We start from the raw sequence: 17,189 nt of genomic DNA, 5'->3' as shown, positions 1-17,189 counted from the left end.
GACGCAGCTCAAACTTGCAGCCGGATACTTACAGTAATCCTCCGCCCATGTGAGTGTACCCTGTACGTTCACATTGGGGGGGGGGGGGGGGGAACATCCAGCTGTTGCAAAACTACAACTCCCAGCATGTACGGTCTATCAGTGCATGCTGGGAGTTGTAGTTTTGCAACCGCTGGAGGCTCCGTTTTGGAAACAGTGGCGTACCAGACGTTTTTCATTTTTATTGGGGAGGGGAGGGGGGCTGTGTAGGGGTATGTGTATATGTAGTGTTTTTTACTTTTTATTTTATTTTGTGTTAGTGTAGTGTAGTGTTTTTAGGGTACAGTCGCACGGGCGGGGGGTTCACAGTAGTTTCTCGCTGGCAGTTTGAGCTGCGGCAGAAATTTTGCCGCACCTCAAACTTGCAGCCGGATACTTACTGTAATCCTCCGCCCATGTGAGTGTACCCTGTACGTTCACATTGGGGGGGTGGAACATCCAGCTGTTGCAAAACTACAACTCCCAGCATGTACGGTCTATCAGTGCATGCTGGGAGTTGTAGTTTTGCAACAGCTGGAGGCACACTGGTTGTGAAACACCGAGTTTGGTAACAAACTCAGTGTTTTGCAACCAGTGTGCCTTCAGCTGTTGCAAAAGCTACAACCCCCAGCATGTACGGACAGCGGAAGGGCATGCTGGGTGTTGTAGTTATGCAACAGCTGGAGGCATACTACTTTGGCTGGGGATGCTGGGGATTGTAGTTATGCAACAGCTGGAGACACACTGGTTTGCTACTTAACTCACTGTGCCTTCAGCTGTTGCAAAACTACAACTCTCAGCAGTCACCGACAGCCAACGGGCATGCTGGGAGTTGTAGTTATGCAACCAGCAGATGCACCACTACAACTCCCAGCATGCACTTTAGCTGATTGTGCAAGCTGGGAGTTGTAGTTACACAACAGCTGAAGGTACACTTTTCCATAGAAAGAATGTGCCTCCAGCTGTTGCAAAACTACAAGTCCCAGCATGCCCATAAGGGCATGCTGGGAGTTGTGGTGGTCTGCCTCCTGCTGTTGCATAACTACAGCTCCCAGCATGCCCTTGTTGCATGCTGGGAGCTGTTGCTAAGCAACAGCAGGAGGCTGTCACTCACCTCCAACGATCCTCGCTGCACCAGGTCAGTCCCTCGTCGTCTCCGCCGCCGCTGCTCCTGGGGCCCCGATCCCAACAGGGGCGCCGGGGATCGGGGTCCCCAGCACCCGGGGTGCACGTCCCGCACCCGCTCACGTCCTCCGGAAGAGGGGCGGAGCGGGTTGCGGGAGTGACACCTGCAGCAGGCGCCCTGATTGGTCGGCCGGTAATCCGGCCGACGAATCAGGGCGATCGTGAGGTGGCACCAGTGCCACCTCACCCCTGCTGGCTCTGGCTGATCGGGGCCGTCTCTGACGGCCCCGATCAGCCAATAATTCCGGGTCACCGGGTCACTGGAGACCCGATTGACCCGGAATCCGCCGCAGATCGCTGGACTGAATTGTCCAGCGATCTGCGGCCATCGCCGACATGGGGGGTCATAATGACCCCCCTGGGCGATATGCCCCGATGCCTGCTGAACGATTTCAGCAGGCATCGGGGACCGGCTCCGCTCCAGATGGTTGCGGGGGGCCGGTAAAACACATGACGTTCTCATACGTCATGTGTCCTTAAGGACTCGGAAATGGAGACGTATGAGAACGTCATGTGTCCTTAAGGGGTTAAACATTAATAACTCTGGAATGCTTTTAGTTATCATTCTGATTCTGAGATTGTTTTTTCGTGACATATTCTACTTTAACATAGTGGTAAAATTTTATGGTAACTTGCATCCTTTCTTGGTGAAAAATCCCAAAATTTGATGAAAAATTAGAAAAATTTGCATTTTTCTAACTTTGAAGCTCTCTGCTTGTAAGGAAAATGGATATTCCAAAAAAAAATAAAAATTTGATTCACATATACAATATGTCTACTTTATGTTTGCATCATAAAATTGACAAGTTTTTACTTTTGGAGGACACCAGAGGGCTTCAAAGTTCAGCAGCAATTTTCCAATTTTTCACAAAATTTTCAAACTCACTATTTTTCAGGGACCAGTTCAGGTTTGAAGTGGATTTGAAGGGTCTTCATATTAGAAATACCCCACAAATGACCCCATTATAAAAACTGCACCCCCCCAAAGTATTCAAAATGACATTCAGTCAGCGTTTTAACCCTTTAGGTGTTTCACAGGAATAGCAGCAAAGTGAAGGAGAAAATTCACAATCTTCATTTTTTACACTGGCATGTTCTTGTAGACCCAATATTTTTATTTTTACAAGGGGTAAAAGGAGAAAATTTATACTTATATTTGTAGCCCAATTTCTCTCGAGTAAGGACATACCTCATATGTCTATGTAAATTGTTCGGCGGGCGCAGTAGAGGGCTCAGAAGCGAAGGAGCGACAAGGGGATTTTGGAGAGTACGTTTTTCTGAAATGGTTTTTGGGGGGCATGTTGCATTTAGGAAGCCCCTATGGTGCCAGAACAGCAAAAAAAAAAAAAACCACAGTCCATACCATTTTGGAAACTAGACCCCTTGAGGAACGTAACAAGGAATAAAGCGAGCCTTAATACCCCACAGGGGTTTCACGACTTTTGCATATGTAAAAAATAAAAATAAATTTCACATGTGTTTCCCCCCAAATTTCACATTTTTGCAAGGGTTAATAGCAGAAAAGACCCCCCAAAATTTGTAACCCCATCTCTTCTGAGTATGGAAATACCCCATGTGTGGACGTCAAGTTCTCTGCTGGCGCACTACAATGCTCAGAAGAGAAGGAGCGCCATTGAGCTTTTGGGAAAAAAATTGTTTGGAATGGAAGTCAGGGGCCATGTGCGTTTACAAAGCCCCCCGTCGTGTCAGAACAGTGGAACCCCCCACATGTGACCCTATTTTGGAAACTACACCCCTCACAGAATTTAATAAGGGGTGCAGTGAGTATTTACACCCCACTGGCGTTTGACAGATCTTTGGAACAGTGGGCTGAGCAAATGAAAAATTACATTTTTCATTTTCACGGACCACTGTTCCAAAAATCTATCAGACACCTGTGGGGCGTAAATGCTCACTGTACCCCTTATTACATTCCGTGAGGGGTGTAGTTTCCAAAATGGGGTCACATGTAGGTATTTTTTGGGGGGGGTTTATGTCAGAACCGCTGTAAAATCGGCCACCCCTGTGCAAATCACCAATTTAGACCTCAAATGTACATGGTGTGCTTTCACTCCTGAGCCTTGTTATGCGCCCACAGAGCATTTTACGCCCACATATGGGGTATTTCTGTACTCAGGAGAAATTGCGTTTCAAATTTTGGGGGTCTTTTTTTCCGTTTAACGCTTGTGAAAATAAAAAGTAAAGGGCAACACCGGCATGTTAATGTAAATTTTTTTACACTAACAGGCTGGTGTAGCCCCAACTTTTCCTTTTCATAAGGGGTAAAAGGAGAAAAAGCCCCACAAAATTTGTAGTGCAATTTCTCCCGAGTACGGAGATACCCCATTTGTGGCCCTAAACTGTTTCCTTGAAATACGACAGGGCTCGGAAGTGAGAGAGCGCCATGCGCATTTGAGGATTAAATTAGGGATTGCACAGGGGTGGACATAGGGGTATTCTATGCCAGTGATTCCCAAACAGGGTGCCTCCAGCTGTTGCTAAATTCCCAGCATGCCTGGACAGTCAGTGGCTGTCCGGAAATGCTGGGAGTTGTTGTTTTGCAACAGCTGGAGGCTCCGTTTTGGAAACACTGCCATACAATACGGTTTTCATTTTTATTGGGGGGACAGTGTAAGGGGTGTATATGTAGTGTTTTACTCTTTATTATATGTTAGTGTAGTGTAGTGTTTTTAGGGTACATTCGCACTGGCGGGTTACGGTGAGTTTCTCGCTAGAAGTTTGAGCTGCGGCGAAAAATTTGCCGCAGCCCAAACTTGAAGCAGGAAACTTACTGTAAGCCTGCCCGTGTGAATGTACCCTGTACGTTCACATGGGGGGGGGGGCAAACCTCCAGCTGTTTCAAAACTACAACTCCCAGCATGTACTGACAGACCGTGCATGCTGGGAGTTGTACTTTTGCAACAGCTGGAGGCACACTGGTTGGAAAACCTTCAGTTAGGTTCTGTTACCTAACAGTATTTTCCAACCAGTCGGCCTCCAGCTGTTGCAAAACTACAACTCCCAGCATGTACTGATCGCCGAAGGGCATGCTGGGAGATATAGTTATGCAATAGCTGGAGGTAAGCAACTACAATTCCCAGCATGCCGAGACAGCTGATTGCTGTTTGGACATGCTGGGATTTGCAGTTTTGCAACATCTGGAGGGCTACAGTTTTAGAGAACACTGCAAAGTGATCTCCAAACTGTGGACCTCCAGCTGTTGCAAAACTACAATTCCCAGCATGCCCTGACAGCAAACAGTTGTTTGAGCATGCTAGGAGTTGTAGTTTTGCAAGATCTGGAGGGCTACAGTTTAGGGACCACTATATAGTGGTCTCAAACTGTAGCCCTCCAGCTGTTGCAAAACTACATATTCCAGCATGCCCAAACAGCTGTCTGGGCATGCTGGGAGTTGTAGTTTTGCAACATCTGGAGGGCTACAGTTAGAGACCACTGTATAATGGTCTCAAACTGTACCCTCCAGATGTTGCTAGGCAACTCACTGGCTTCCGTCGGATCCAGCCGCACGTCATCGCCGCCCGCCGATCTCCGTCGCCTGCAGCCTCCGACGCCCGCCCGGATCGGTAAGTGGATCTTCGGCGCCGGTCCCTGTCGTTTCCCCATCCTGCCCCGCCTATTGTGGGTGGGCAGGACGGGGAAAACGAAAGTAAACCCTCCCGCCCCCGATCTGCTATTGGTGGTCGCGTCTAGACCACCAATAGCAGGGATAGGAGGGGTGGCAACCCTGCCACCTCACTCCTATGCCTTCAGGGGGATCGTGGGTGTCTTAGACACCCGCGATCCCCCTTACATTCCGGGTCACCAGGTCACTATAGACCCGTAATGACCCGGTATCGCGCAAATCGCAAGTGTGAATTCACTTGCGATTTGCCGCGATCGCCGACATGGGGGGGTCTGATGACCCCCCTGGGCATTTGCACGGGATGCCTGCTGAATGATTTCAGCAGACATCCCGCTCCGATCCCCGCCCGGCACACGGCGGGGACTAAAACTGCCCATGACGTAAATGTACGTCCCTGGTCCGTACATTGATGGCCCCGACACACAGCAGCATCATATGTCGATGCTGCCTTCAACATACGATGGGCTCTGAGAGGCCATCATATGTTGAAATTATCATATGTCGGGGCCATCATAAGTCGGGGGGTCACTGTACATGATGCACAAGAATTGAAGCTGCAGAGTTTAACCCCCTAAGGACTCAGGGTCTTTCAATTTTTGCATTTTCGTTTTCTCCTCCTTACCTATAAAAAAATCATAATTCTTTCAATTTTGCACCTAAAAATCCATATGATGGCTTATTTTTTGCGCCATCAATTCTACTTTAAAAGGACATCAGTCATTTTACCCAAAAATCGAAGGAAATAAAAATCATTATGCCACAAAATTGAAGAAAAAACACAATTTTGTAACTTTTGGGGGCTTCTGTTTCTACGCAGTAAATTTTTCGGTAAAAATGACACCTTATTATTCTGTAGGTCCATACGATTAAAATGATCCCCTACTTATATAGGTTGGATTTTGTTGTACTTCTGGAAAAAAATAACTACATGCACATTTTATACGATTAAAATTGTCATCTTCTGACCCCCATAACTTTTTTATTTTTCTGCATGCAGTGGGCTTGAGGGCTCATTTTTTGTGCTGTGATCTGAAGTTTTTAGCGGTACCATTTTTGTATTTATCTGACTTTTTGATCACTTTTTATTCATTTTTTCATGATAGAAAAAGTGACCAAAAATACGCTATTTTGGACTTTGGAATTTTTTTTTGCGTTTACGCCATTGACCGTGCGGTTTAATAAACTATATATTTTTATCATTCAGACATTTCCGCATCCGGCGATACCACATATGTTTATTTTTATTTACAGGTTTTTTTTTTAAATGGGAAAAGGGGGGTGATTCAAACTTTTATTAGGGAAGGGGTTAAATGATCTTTATTCACTTTTTTTTTTGTAGTGTTATAGCTCCCATAGGGGGCTATAACACTGCACACACTGATCTTTTACATTAATCTTTGTTATCTGATAGGATAACATTGATCCATGATTCTGCCGCTTGATTGCTCATGCCTGGATCTCAGACACTGAGCAGTCATTCGGTGACACAGGAGGCAGGTGAGGACCCTCCTTGTGTCTGCCAGCTGTTCGGGACTCCGCGATTTCGCCGCTTAGGTGTTGCTAGCTCTATTTTTTTTACAGGAAATTTTTCAAAACCTGTGGAGAGGAAAAGTTAAACAGTTGCCCATAGCAACCAAATAGCTTCTTTAATTTTTCACAGGCCTTGTTAAAAATGAAAGCAATCTGACTGGTTGCTCTGGGCAACTGGTCACCTTTTCCTCTCCACAGGTTTTAGCATGAAGCAGTATGGCTTCTGGCCTAGCAATCATAACCACTACCCCATCATGAGAATGTGAAAACAGAATTTTGGAAACCTTGAACACTTGAAATTTTGCACTGGCTCCTCCAATTTCTCTTGATTGGAGTCACTTGATAAATTCAGTTGATTGGACATGTCAGAGGTCGCACTGCATATCAGAGTGAAAGCCTACCCATAAGGCAGAAAGAACTGCCTGTAGAGCTCAGATACAAGAGATTGTGTGGATATACAGATCTAGAGAAGGGTACAAAGCACACTGGCCTCTATAGTTATTAAATGGAAGATGTTTGGAACAACCAGGAGTCTGCCTAGTGCTAGCTGTCACAACAAACTAATCGGTGAAGGTGACAAAGAACCCAATGGTCACTCTGGCTGAGGTCCAGAGATCCTGTGTGCAGATGTGAGAAACTTACAGAAGGTGAACCATCAATGCAGCACTTCACCAATCAGGGCTTCATGGCAGAGTGTCCAGAAAGAAGCCTTACCTCCGTTAAACACAAGAATGGCTTAGACTGAGAGACTATTCTCTGGTCTGATGACACTAAAATTTTACTTTGTAGCCTAAATTCTAAGTGTTATGTCGAGAAGAAACCAGTCACTTCTCATCACCTGCCCAATACCATCCCTACTGCGAAGGATGGTGGTGACAGCTACATGTTGTGAGAATGTTTTTCAGTGGCTATGACAGGGAGACTGGTCTGGGTTGAGGGAAAGCTGAATAAAGCAAAGTACAAACCTGATCTATAGTGGTCTGAGCCTCAGACTGGGCCAGAGTGTCACCTTCCAACAGGACAATGATTCTAAGCACACAGCCGGGACAACTCGGAATGTTCTTGAGTGATATAGTTTGAGAACGGACTTAAACACATTTCAACATCCCTGGAAAGACCTGAAATTGACTTCTACAGATGGTCGCTGCCGGCCTGACAGAGCTTGAGAGGATCTGAAGAGAAGAATGGCAGAAAATCCCTATGCAAACCTTGTGACATCCAAGACTGGACCCATTAAGACTGGAGGCTGTAATCTCTACCAAAGGTGCTTCAACTAAGTACTGAGTAAAGGGTCTGAATACTTATGTCATTGGAATATTTTAGTTTTTCCTTTTCAATAAATTAGTAAAGATTTATCACATTGGCCCTCATTTACTATTGTAAACCCGACTTGTTTTGTCAGGTTTTTTTGGCGCATCTTTGTCTGCGCCATGTCGCAGACATCGTGCGCTAGTCTGCGACATGATGCAACATTTTTTCCCGACGGACCCGATGTGGATTCTCCCAAACCCGAAAAAGGGGCGTAACCCGACATTTCTGAGCTTTCCCACGTATTTATAAAGGTTTCCAACCCGAATTTGTTGAATTGTTGTGGATTTTTTTCCCGACAACTCAGAGGAGTTGGAAACCAAAACCAACAAAACCCAGTGCGACAAACAAGATGCAACATAGTAATAAATATCAGGGGAAAAAAGCAGTCGGGTAAGAAAGCAAGATAGACTTACAACCCGATTTTCTAAGTAAATGAGGGCCATTCTGTTTTTACTTTGTCATTATGGGTACTGAGTGCAGAATGATGGGGAAAAAAGTCACAACATAAAATGTGACAAAAGTAAAAGGATCTAAACTAGGCTATGCCAATGCATGGTGTTTCTGGATAAATATTTGTGAACAAAATGCCTAAATAATGCTTCTGGCCCCACTACCTTTATAAAATGACAGTAAAGAGGCTTTCATTTTAATATTTTAGCAACAGTTTGTGGTCTAAGTCAATAAAAAAAAAAATTATTTCCATTTTTATTTACATGTACACTGAAAATTTACTACGGTAAAATAAAAATAAAAATTATATTCCATGGGAAGATCTGTACAAAAGATATTTAAATACTGGAATGTGAAAAAAAAAATCTGCACAATTGACATACAGTGATCTCATGCCTGTCCTGTGCATACTTCACATGTACACCACCATTAGACTGAATAGGCACAAGATCTGGAGACTGGATCAGTTCTGTATGCCTAGCCCTATATGCCAAACATGCAGTAGAGGAAGGGGGAGCCACAGTGCTGCAGCACTTCAGCAGCTTGGCATTGCCTCCTGGACACTTTCACCTAAGACAAAAACTGAATTTTATAAGGCCATCAGCTGTGACACACACGATTGATAAGCTCTGCTACAAATGCCACGCACAAAGCTGCCCATAAGTGAGGAGCCCGTCAGATTAGTACAAGGCCGTTGGTGATGTCTACTGAAAAAATCCCAAGATGGGTTTGCTGGCTGCCCTTTGTTTACTTCTGAGGAAAGGCTCAAATATGACCAATATTTAACCCCTTAAAGGGTAGCTCCCACTATCCTATTTTTTTTTTGCTACCCCGTTCCCTCATTACTCTTGCAGTTACTGCAGAGTCCGACAGCAGGCGTGCCGGGACATCGGCGGCGGCGATGTGCGGGAGGAGTGGCCGGGGAGCCAATGCGCTCGCTCCCGCCTGTCTGACAGGCAGGGAGCGACTGCAGCCTAACTGAAAAAGGACTGATTGCCACTCCAAAATCAGTCCTTTTTCAGTAGCCGGTTTTTAAATGTAAATTAAACCTTTTTTAATGAAAAAAATAATAATAAAAGTATATTAGAGATGTTGTAGTACATAAGTACTACAATATATCAAAAAATAAAGTTGGTGACAGTGCCCATTTAACCCCTTAAGGACTCAGCCCATTTTGGCCTTAAGGACTCAGACAATTTAATTTTTACGTTTTCATTTTTTCCTCCTCCCCTTCTAAAAATCATAACTCTTTTATATTTTCATCCACAGACTAGTATGAGGGCTTGTTTTTTGCCCGACCAGTTGTCCTTTGTAATGACATCACTCATTATATCATAAAATGTATGGCGCAACCAAAAAACACTATTTTTGTGGGGAAATTAAAACGAAAAACGCAATTTTGCTAATTTTGGAAGGTTTCGTTTTCACGCCGTACAATTTATGGTAAAAATGACGTGTTCTTTATTCTGAGGGTCAATACGATTAAAATGATACCCATTGTTACATACTTTTCTATTATTGTTGCGCTTAAAAAAAATCACAAACTTTTTAACCAAATTAGTACGTTTATAATCCCTTTATTTTGATGACCTATAACTTTTTTATTTTTCCGTATAAGCGGCGGTATGGGGGCTCATTTTTTGCGCCATGATCTGTACTTTTTTTTTGATACCACATTTGCATATAAAAAACTTAATACATTTTTTATACATTTTTTTTTTAAATAAAATGTATTAAAAAAGTAGGAATTTTGGACTTTTTTTTTTTCGTTCACGCCGTTCACCGTACGGGATCATTAACATTTTATTTTAATAGTTTGGACATTTACGCACGCGGCGATACCAAATATGTCTATAAAAAAAAATTTACGCTTTTTGGGGGTAAAATAGGAAAAAACTGACATTTTACTTTTTTATTGGGGGAGGGGATTTTTCACTTTTTTTTTACTTTTACTTTTACATTTTTTTTTTACACTTGAATAGTCCCCATAGGGGACTATTCATAGCAATACCATGATTGCTAATACTGATCTGTTCTATGTATAGGACATAGAACAGATTAGTGTTTTCGGTCATCTTCTGCTCTGGTCTGCTCGATCTCAGACCAGAGCAGGAGACGCCGGGAGCCGCACGGAGGAAGGAGAGGGGACCTCCGTGCAGCGTTATGAATGATCGGATCCCCGCAGCACCTGAGGGGGTTAATGGCGGACGCCCGCGAGATCGCGGGCATCGGCCATTGCCGGCGGGTCCCTGGCTGCGATCAGCAGCCGGGATCAGCCGCGCATGACACGAGCATCGCTCCGATGCCCGCGGTTATGCTTAGGACGTAAATGTACGTCCTGGTGCGTTAAGTACCACCGCACCAGGACGTACATTTACGTCCTGCGTCCTTAAGGGGTTAAGGAGCAAGCTTTTTTTCAACTTTTGTTTTTTCCTCCTTACCTTGTAAAAATCATAACCCTTTCAATTTTGTGCCTAAAAATCCATATGATGGCTTATTTTTTGCACCACCAATTCTACTTTTTAATTACATCAATCATTTTACCCAAAAATCTATGGCGAAACAAACAAAAAAAAAAGTAATTGTGTGACAAAATTGAAGAATAAATGCCATTTTGTATCTTTTGGGGGCTTCTGTCTCCAGTATATTTTTCGGTAAAAATCACACCTTATACTGTAGATCCAAATGATTCCCTACTATATAGGTTTGATTTTGTCTTACGTCTGGAAAAAATCCTAACTACATGGAAAAATTAAGAAGATGACATTTTTAAACGTATTAATTTTTGTGCATGTACGGGGCGGTATGAGGGCTCTTCTTTTTATTTTTATAAAAAAAAATTCATATACCCAACAAGAGTCATCGGGGACATCCCCCCAGACAGTAAACGTGATAATACAGACAAGGTAAAAATACAGCTACTTGATAGCACGAAACATAATGATACAAGTAGTCTCAAAAACTGTTTCAGACCCCCCCCCACAACCACCCCTACATAGAAGTCATAGGACAAAAATTAAAGAGTTAGGTCACCTCACAAACACAAATAGGGGTCAAAACCCCAGATAAGATTTCCACCGGGTAGGTATGTCAAGTTATACGAAGCCTTCCCAAGGATCCTGCAATACTATTCCTAAGGTACCATGTAGAATCAACAAACGTAGTCATGACCCTTCCGATTTCCTCGTCCGACAGGAATATAGAGATAAAGGACTTCCATTTTTTTTAAAAGGATTTAGCCGATTTTTCTGCAGAACTCCCTAGTTATAGTTGATCCATAAGTAAATAATGGTTCATCTGTTGGAGCACCTCTTCTTTCGTCAGTAGGTCAGAGACCAACCAATGTGCCAGTAAACAGCGCTTAACTACAAGTAAGAAAACGTGAAGTAGGAGAGATAGTGGGGGGCCATTCACCGGGATGTGAAACAGGATTAACAACTGATCAGCTAGTAGAGAGACCCTCAGTTTATCATTCAGAAAGGTGAAGAGGGAGACCCTAAACTCCTGTACTCTAGGACAGGAAACTAGACCATGTAACAGGTCCGTTCGGAGTACACTGCAATTCAGGCACGCCTCTATACGGTCAGGCCTCGCCTCATTTCTCAGGAGGGTAAAACCATACAGAGCATGGTGTATTATTTAAAATTGTGTCTCCCTCCACACCTCATTAGTTACTGCCCTGCAAACTTTAGTCCAGCCTTCCAAGATTGGTTTGAGAAGGTCAAATGTGCCCAATTTATCTTCCCAGTAGAGGAACATCGAAGCTTCTACCCCTTGACTACCCATAAGCCTAACTTTCCAAGAAAGGTAGGACAAGGAATGAGTGGCGGATTCAGTACCTAGAAAATAGTCAAGAGACATGTCGATTTTCCTTGGACACCGGAATTAATCGTGAAAGTAGGAAGGACATTAGCTGTGAGTATTTAAGAAAGTGATGAGGTCAAAGGCCATATTCCATTTCCAGTTAAGGTAACATAATAACGACCCTCCAATTGATAGAAGAGGTGTTTTACTAAAGTGATACCCACAGCCCTCCAATCATTATACAATCTATTCTGTCTGCCCATTGGGAACTCTGGATGCAACCAGAGAGGCATCCATTTACTAAGAAGGAAGGGGATGTGAAACCCACCTCTACAGGCCTTCCAGGCTGTGACTGTATCCCTAATAAGTAGGCTTCCTTTTATGTCCTTAGGTAAAGCGAAGTATTTAATGTGTACTAAAGCCAACAATGACCAAGGGCACACTACATCTGCTTCCAACAAATAGTTAGAATACATACTGGACCCCTTAACCCAGTCTACTCCATGTCTCAGTAAGCACACCAAGTTATAATGACGGATATCAGGGAAATTAAGGTCACCTCGGTCCCTAGGGAGCATCAATTTGCGTAGTGCTATTCTGGGACACTTGTTAGCCCATATAAATTTTGTGAAAGCAGTAGTAAGACAGTAAACATGCTGGTGTTTCAAGAGAAGTGGAATAGTCTGCATAGGATACAAGAGTTTAGAGAAGCTCATCATTTTCAGTAAGTGACTAGAAAAGGAAGAGGCAAAGATGACCACCGGCGTAGCTCTTCAATAATCCAGGCTATAAGAGGGGAAAAAAGTTTAGAGTATACAGAGAGGAGGGAATATGGCCAATAAAAATACCCAGATATTTAACAGATGTGGTGGAAACGGAGAAAGGAACAGTAACATTAGAAGGAAGACCCACCCGCAAAGTACCTTTGAGATCTAGAAGGGTACTTTTGAACACATTGGGGGAGATTTATCAAAACCTGTCCAGAGGAAAAGTTGCCCAGTTGCCCATAGCAACCAATCAGCTCGCTTCTTTCATTTTCAACAAGGCCTCTGCAAAATGAAAGAAGTGATCTGATTGGTTGCTATGGGCAACTGGACATTTTTTTCTTTGCACAGGTTTTGATAAATCTCCCCCATTAACTTTAAAACCAGACGACCTGCCAAAATCCTGCAATAAGGAAAGAAAAACCTGAACAGGTCAGCCAAGGGATTGGATAAAATGAGTAATAGATCATCTGCAAACAGTACGGACTTGAGCTCCGTGGAACCCACTTTTATACCAGACACCGCTAGATTAGATTGAAGGAAACTATACTGGGGTTCTATGGCCAGATTAAATAGTAATGGGGACAGTGGGCATCCCTGTCGGGTACCCCTCTGAGGAGAGAAGGGAGTCGACAGGAACCCCGGCAGAGAAATTCTAGCTAATGGGTTGGAGTAAAGAGTCTGAAGATGGGATAAAAAAAAAAAAAAAAAAAAGCCCCAGAAAAGTCCAATTTAGATAAGACACAGCCTAGAGCCACTCCCATCGCATGCTGTAAAACGCTTTTTCAGCATCAATGGAAAGGACAGCGGGCAAAGGGTGCCGGTCCGGGTGCACATGAATATCAGCAAGGACAGTGCGGACATTAGTAACAGCAAACCGTCGCTTGAGGTCTCAAAAGGATTAGATAGAAAGAGGGAATAGGTCTTCCTCAATTGATCCCCTTTTTCCAAACAAACATTTCATTATTTTCCGTTTGGAATAGGTGACATAAGCCATAATTCGGCCCCTAAGGCTTGGCCGCCTCCCAATATAAAGAGGGGTTCTGAGCATGATCAGAGTTGTTGGAAGCATACTTCATTCACCCCCCCTCTGAGTAGATCCCTGAACTCTCTAGCCAGCCCCATTGGGAACCTCCATATATAGTCAGACCCATTGGGGACCATGTCATTAACTCCTTAACGCTTATGAACGTCCATAAGCGTCTCCTGAGGTATGACGCACGCTCAGCAGGTGAGAGCACATCATACCCGGTGTGTCCTGGTTGCTATAAGCAACCAGGACCCTTGGCTAATGCCAGACATCGCCGATCGGGCTGATGTCCGGCATTAACTCTTCGTCTAAAGTGAAAGTAAAAGATTCCCGGCAGCTCAGTCGGGCTGATCGGGACCATCACAGTAAAATCGCGATGTCCCAATCAGCTAGGATGCAGCAGAAGGGTGCCTTACCTGCCTCCTGCGCGTCCGATCGGCGATTGATTGCTCCAAGCCTGAAATCCAGGCTTGAGCAATCAACCGCCGATAACACTGATCCCTGCCATTGAATGCAATTGGCAGTGATCAGTGTATTGAATCAATGTACTGCATGTTATAGTCCCCTATGGGGGGCTATAACATCGCAAAAAAAAAAGCAAAAAAATTAAAATAAAGTTAAGATCATTTAACCCCTTCCCTAATAAAAGTTTGAATCACCCCCCCTATTTTCCCAATAAATAAAATAAAACAGCAAAAAATAAAAACATATGTGGTATCGCCGCTTGCGTAAATGTCCGAACTATAAAAATAAATAGTTAATTAAACCGCATGGTCAATTGCGTACGCGCAAAAAAATTCCAACAGCGTATTTTTGGTCACTTTTTATGCCATAAAAAAAAATGAATAAAAAGGCATCAGATCACGGCAAAAAATGAGCCCTCATACCGCCCCGTACATGGAGAAATAAGAAAGTTATAGGGGTCAGAATAGGAGAATTTTAAACGTATACATTTTCCTGCATGTAGTTATGATTTTTTTTCAGAAGTAATACAAAATCAAACCTATATAAGTAATGGTATTATTTTAACTGTATGGACCTACAGAATAAAGATAATGTGTCTTTATTGAAAAATGTTCTACTTGGAAATGGAAGCCCCCAAAAGTTACAAAATGGCATTTTTTCTTCCATTTTGTCGCACAATGATTTTTTTTTTTTCGTTTCGGCGTAGATTTTGGGGTAAAATGACTGCTAGCCCCAACAGCTGCCAGACTATCATAGTCCAAGGAGAATAAGTCCCGATCATCACCTCCGTCTGAGAAAGGTGAGGGAGTGTGGCTTGAGGCCTGGGAGTCTGCCATACAGTCGGAGCCGGCCTTTCGCTGTCCATAGCCCCGAGTGTTTGCAGTGGCCCTTTCTGAGCATCTCCATGAGAAACCCCTCACATTTGGGGAAAAGTACCTTCCAAGAAGGGCAAGTGCAGGTCGCAGGGTGCAATAACAGAGTAGCTGCGGCGGGGCTTGTGTTCCATGCGTCCTCACAGCATGGTGCCGGAATCTGAAGTCCCATGAGGTCTCTTTTTTGTGCCATAATCTGAAGTTTTTATCGGTACCATTTTTGTTTTGATCAGACTAATAGCTTTTTATAAAAAAATGTTATGGTATAAATAGTGACCAAAGATTTTGGAATTTGTTTTTACACGTATGCCATTGACTATGCGGATTAACAATATATTTTTACGCACGTGGCGATGCATACAGTTTTGCGATATTTTTTTTAAATGGGAAAAGGGGAGGGATGATTCAAACTTATTAGGGAAGGGGTTAAATCACATTTAACTTTTTATTTTTTTTACACTTTTTCTCTGCATTACACTGATTGCAGGCACTGACATAGCATAGATCAGTATTATCTGCACTTGAATGCTAAAGCCTGGATCTCAGGCTTGGAGCAATCAAACGCCCGTCTGACAGAGGAGCTGTCCTCTCAGCTGTTCGGGATGCCGCAATTTCACCATGGTGCTCCCGAACAGCTCTGTTGAGCTAACCGGCATGGATTTCTCCCATTTTAGTTGCCACAATTAACTTTGATTGCGGCATCTAAAGGGTTAATTCCAGACATCAGCCCGATCGCCGATGTCCAGTATTAACTGGGACCCAGCAGATACAAAGCACACTCAGCTTCTGAGGGCGGTTCACAGATTGGGAGCCGGCCACGGACGTAAATATACATCTGTGGTTGTTTAAATTTAACCCCTTAAGTCAGGTGCTCAGTAACTAATAACTTCGTTACCTGCTTTAGCCATTTTTTGCTGTAGGAGGGCTGTGTGGCAAGTTTTTCCCCCCCCCAGGGTGCCCAGAGGCTTTGTTTGAAAAACACTGCCCTAGATGTAGGTTCATAAAGACAAGAACCAATCTATAAACTCACCTCAGGATGCAAGATTCTTAAAATGATATGCCGTGATTTTATGATAAAAAGCAAAAATTGGTCAGCACATCCCAGCACAAATATACGCAGACAGGTGCTCACTGCTGTGGCTGAACCGCAAATGCAAACAAGAAACAGCAGCACACTGCTAGCGCCAAGATAAATGTATTATATAACACGTTTTTACAATACAATACTGCTAGAGAGTAAATAGAGGTGCTTAGCTTTCTATTATTCTATTTGGCCAAATAGTGTGTACCATCCCACCATGGTAAGGTGACCTCATTTGGGACAGACCCCACACTATAGATATGTCTCTCTTGAGCTAGCACCTCAAATGAGATCACCTTACCATGGTGGGATGGTACACACTAGGGGGAGATCAAAACCCTGTGCAGAGGAAAAGTTGCTGAATTGCCCATAGCAACCAGATAGTTTTTTTTCATTTTTAACAAGGCCTCTGCAAAATGAAAGAAGCAATCTGATTGTTGCTATGGGCAACTTTTCATGTGCACAGGTTTTGATAAATCTCCCTATTTGTCCAAATGGTAAGCTAAGAACCCCTTTTCTATAGCAGTAGTGCAATGTAAAAATGTGTTCTATTACACATGTATCTTAGCGCTAGCAGTGTGCTGCCGTAATTGTCTTGTTTGCATGATTTTAAAATTGGCAAGATCCGACCTCTGGAACCTACATAAACCATGGAAATAAAAAGGTGATTTAGCACTAGTTTATAAATCTGCATCCCCTTCTGAGTTTTTTTCCTGCATAGTGGCACTCCTAGTAGTGAAGGGGGCTGCAGTGTTGCACCTTCTAGTGATCATCAGTCAGAGCCCCCAATGATCATAAAGGTATGGCATATTTACACCATCACTTCATGAGAGGGGAATATCCCTTCGGTAGAGTGTGAATGACCGTGTCCAAACGTATACACCCTGTTTGTCTTAGTGCAGAGCCTGATGTCCATGACACGTCTTACAGCTAGGGTCCCCTTAAGTATTCGTTTTGCCCAGTTTTTTCTTTAGAACCCCCATTATAAAGATCATTTGTCATTTCCTATGGATTTGTGTTTATTTAAAATATTTTA

The sequence above is a fragment of the Hyla sarda genome, chromosome 2 (genome assembly GCF_029499605.1).
Source record: "Hyla sarda isolate aHylSar1 chromosome 2, aHylSar1.hap1, whole genome shotgun sequence".
NCBI lineage: Eukaryota > Metazoa > Chordata > Amphibia > Anura > Hylidae > Hyla > Hyla sarda.
This window is presented reverse-complemented; position numbering follows the sequence as displayed.